Source organism: Thunnus maccoyii, chromosome 4 (genome assembly GCF_910596095.1).
Source record: "Thunnus maccoyii chromosome 4, fThuMac1.1, whole genome shotgun sequence".
Taxonomy (NCBI): domain Eukaryota; kingdom Metazoa; phylum Chordata; class Actinopteri; order Scombriformes; family Scombridae; genus Thunnus; species Thunnus maccoyii.
Window position 1 is genome coordinate 34,487,655 of NC_056536.1, and position 4,294 is coordinate 34,491,948.

General features: G+C 37.0%; 1 long non-coding RNA gene across 1 annotated transcript; it reads left to right on the forward strand.

Moving 5' to 3' along the window:
* Nucleotides 1-499: 499 nt before the first annotated feature.
* LOC121896290 lies at nucleotides 500-2,005 on the forward strand. Its single transcript, XR_006095960.1, has 3 exons — nucleotides 500-541; nucleotides 624-679; nucleotides 1,937-2,005. It is a non-coding gene; the product is annotated as an uncharacterized LOC121896290 (long non-coding RNA).
* Nucleotides 2,006-4,294: the final 2,289 nt, after the last annotated feature.

The window sequence follows — 4,294 nt, forward strand, 5'->3', positions numbered from 1 at the left end:
CAAATCATAAATCAAACAGACAAAAGTGAAGTTATTGTGCTTGGCCCTAAACACCTTAGAAACACATCATCTAATGATAAAGCTACTCTAGATGGCATTACCCCGGCCTCCAGCACCACTGTAAGGAATCTGGGAGTTATCTTTGATCAGGATATGTCCTTCAACTCCCACATAAAACAAATTTCAAGGACTGCCTTTTTTCACTTACGCAATATTGCAAAATTCAGGCAAATCTTCTTCTAGGCTGGATTATTGCAATTCCTTATTATCAGGCTGCCCTAACAAGTCTCTAAAGACTCTCCAGCTGGTCCAGAATGTAGCTGCAAGTGTACTGACAAAAACTAGTGTAGCAGAATGGAAATGTATTCCTGTCTGGTCTAAGCAGGACTGTAGTGTTTTGCTTTCTTGATTACTTCGGTGATCACTAGCCAATCATCGTCTGTGGGCACTCTATAAAGGCAGGTAGCTGTTTTCTGAGCACTCCTCTGATGCTGACCGCACGCCCCGTCTTCTGTTCACCTGACTTCTGCAATAGCTACAGGTATGGGAATAGTTTCTGTGTTTGGTCCTTATGGAGTATCCTCTCATGCTGTTGCTCATATTAGACTTTTATGATTTTGTAGATCCCTCCGTGGTGATTCACCTCCCTTGGAAGTGACCCTCTCACAGATCACTGTTGGTAGGTCCACTTCTCCCTTGCTCTGCAATTTTATTATGCTGCGTGTAGTAAATGAATGAATGAATGAATAGTTTATTTTGGTCATATATAAAAAGGAACAAAACAACAATATATGTGTGGATATGCAACCGACAAAAACATCATCATCCATGTTTATACCAATCCATTTCACATAATAAAAAAATCACACAATCAATTACCGAAAAAGGAATAGGCTGAAGCCCAAGGCTTATTTTTTCCTATCCTATATAATCCATAAGATTACCCAGAATATCAGCAGTATGAAAGAAAGAAAAAACAAAAATTTATACCCTGTAGTTACCCTGTAACTAAATGTAACAAGGGGGGAACTAACAGTGCTTTAGATTACAGCCTGCATACCCTGTACTTACCAACATAACTTACTCTGTAACTACAGAGGACAATGTGAGAACAGTTTGTTTCAATTTTACTTTCCTCAAAACATGGAGGATTAAAATAAATTAACTTCACAGTTTGCAGGCAGAAGGGAGAAAAGAGGTAAAACGGTAAGAAAAGCAAAGATATAAGTAGAAATAAAAAAGTAAGGAAGGAAGGCAAATGAAGGAGGAAAAAAGGAGGGATGAAAGGTTTTGGGATAGGGGAGTTAAAGAAGGAAAGTCTAAAGGGACAGAGGAGGAGGAGGAGAAGGAAGAAAGAAAGTGAAGGAGGAAGAAGACAAGGAAGGGCACCATCATGAAACCAAAGAATTTAAAATATAAATCAATCAATATAAATCCCTTTTGGTTTCAGATTTTTTTTCTCCTCAAATATATTGATTGTTAAAGCTTTAAATGAACTGTAATATATTCATGTTGTTGTCTGAGCAAACATTTAGACATTAGTCAGGCTCAACCCTGAATGACCTTCTGATTTGTTTAAAAACAGAATAAATCTGTTTGGTGGGTTAATTAGTCTGTAATTTAGACCAGTGGGTCTGAGACTATGAGAGCAGAAGAGCCAGAGACGCTATTACTGCTTTTCACCATTTTATCTTCATTTTTTCATCAATGTGAGTGAAACAAATAATCTTTTATCATTAAGGTGTTTGTTTCATGTCTCCTGAGCATCCTTGAAACACAATCATGGGTCCAGATATTGTCATACAATATCGTTTAGCCTTGAATGATACAACATGGAGACTGAAATTTACTTATTCTTCACATGAAACATGGGGTATCATAAAAAGGGGAAATATTTTTGTGTAATGGACATATATTTTTTTCCCCTATCTTACAGTTTACATGTCTCATGATCCCCAAAATCATCTCTGGAGGTCCCTGCAGGATCCTGAGCCCCAGCTTGAAAAAAAACACAGATTTGTCTGATGATGATTAAACACTTTGGTGCTGCTTAGAGCTCCTATACTGCCTCCTTCTGGCAGCTCCAAAGAATTACACAACTAGAGCTTTAACCCTGAATAAATCCGGAATCTCACTGTTTATTGAATTAAAGGCTCTGAAATTTAAAGGTTTTGTTGACTTTAAAAGGGTTAAAATTATGTAAGGAGGCAAAAAATCAGTTATTCCCCCTTAAAGAATCCAAAAGTTGTTTAAAATGAGAGAAAGTCGATGTGATTTGAGAGAAATTTGCATGTTCAAAAAGCACTGAGTGAGGGCTGATATAAAAAGTCATTGTATTTCAGCGAAATACAATTTGAAAAGATATTCTCTCATTTGGTGTTGTAATGATGGTGGTGGAGGGCGCTGTCTAACACATCAGTCCTAAATCTCTCATAGCAGTTAACTTGTTGCGTTAACTGACAAAGTTTTGGTGATTCAACACTCAGGTTTTACTGATGCACATAAACATTTGAGTGATCTTGCCTGTCAGCTGACAGCAAATGTGAACTCTGAATGGAACAAGTGCTTTGAAGTCACTGGAGTAAAAGTACAAGTAAATGTCCAGAAGGGGTCACTGTTGGTGGTAAATGCCCTAGAAATGATGATGTGTCCATGAAACATATCCTGCGTAATACCAGTAGTGAGACAGCAGGTGATGCTCCAGTGAAGTCACACAGTGATACTTACAAGCCTTTGTGCAGTAAAATACGTAGGGATAAACACAAAGTATGTGATGAGAGTTAGTGGTTAATGCCCTGGAGGTCATGATGTGTCCATGAAAGTAATCTTGTGTAGCCCTAGTACCCAGCCACAAGGTGGTGCTACAGTGAAAACAAATGAGACAGTTTTAATCAGTTTTAATGGAAACAAAAACTATTGCAGGTGATGCTGACTGCTTTTTTAGAGCTCTATCATTTGTTATAAGTGGGAATGAAAATAGTCAGAAAAATATCACTTGTCATGGTTAAGCATATAAAGAAGAATTCATTTGCCTTCATTAATTGTCTTTGACATGAGTTTTCTTCTGTTGAGGGTTATTTGAATGAATCATGCATGAAGTATGTTGGAGTTTGGGCAAGTGAGGTGGAAATACAGGCAGCTGCTGACCTATTTGGTGTTCATGTTTTCATGTACAGTAGGAATAAGTGGTTTTAGTACTGCACATCCGAGCAGCAATCAAATGAGGATGGAGCAATTTACCTGAAACACTGCAACTAATGTCATTATGAAGTGTCAAAGAAGTGTGTACCTCTCTGTGCAAGAAATATTCAACCTCCAAGGACAATAGTGTATCAAATCGGTGCAAACTGGAAAGATAAAAAAGCTATGTGACACAAACATGCTATTAAGAAATTAGACAGTTCAGAGAGAATTTTGAAGATACCATGAGGGTGTCCAGTGCATAGGAAAAAAATAAACGTGAGCAAAGTGAAATATGCAAGTGATTAACAACACCAGAAGAATGTCAGAGCGTATAGTGTAAATAGGTACAAAACTGACAAATTTCATGCAGAAAAGAGTAAGAAATATAGAGAGAAGAATGAAAACACGTAAATTAAGGCAAGACATTGACTTTGTGACTGAACAGTTTAAAGTAAGTACTGGTCCAGAATATGTGTGCTCAGTGTGTCATTGGCAGCGAGTTCAACATAAGGGGATAAAATGTAAAAAAAGGAGTTATATGCCAAAAAAGGAATACAAGTGTGTAGTAAATGTATAATTGAAACATATTTTCACAAACGTATTGATATTTATCTTCAAGACTGTATTTTCAAAAAGGGACCCATTAGTGAGTTATGGATTTGTTTCACTTGTCATTGAAAAATTCTTGTTGGTAAAATTCCTGAAGAAAACATTATGAACAATTTGGCTTTAGATCCTATTCCACCTCAGCTAAATGGTTCACTCAATATAACAACACTTGATTGCAATGTACATTCCATTCATGAAAGTGCTTGCTTTGCCAATAGGTAGACAAAATGGTGTTCATGGACCAGTTACATGTGCGCCATCCAATATTACAAGTGTGACTGATGTTCTGCCAAGACCAGATAATCATGATCTTATGATTTATGTCAAACTGAAAAGAAACTTAACTTACAAAGGACATTATGAATATCAGTATACTCACACAGATAAAATACAGGGAGCACTGGCATATTTGAGAGAATGCAACAAATGGTATAAACATGCAAATCAAGTAAATGTGAGGAAGAAGCCGACGATGATGATGGTGATGATGATACATCAAAAC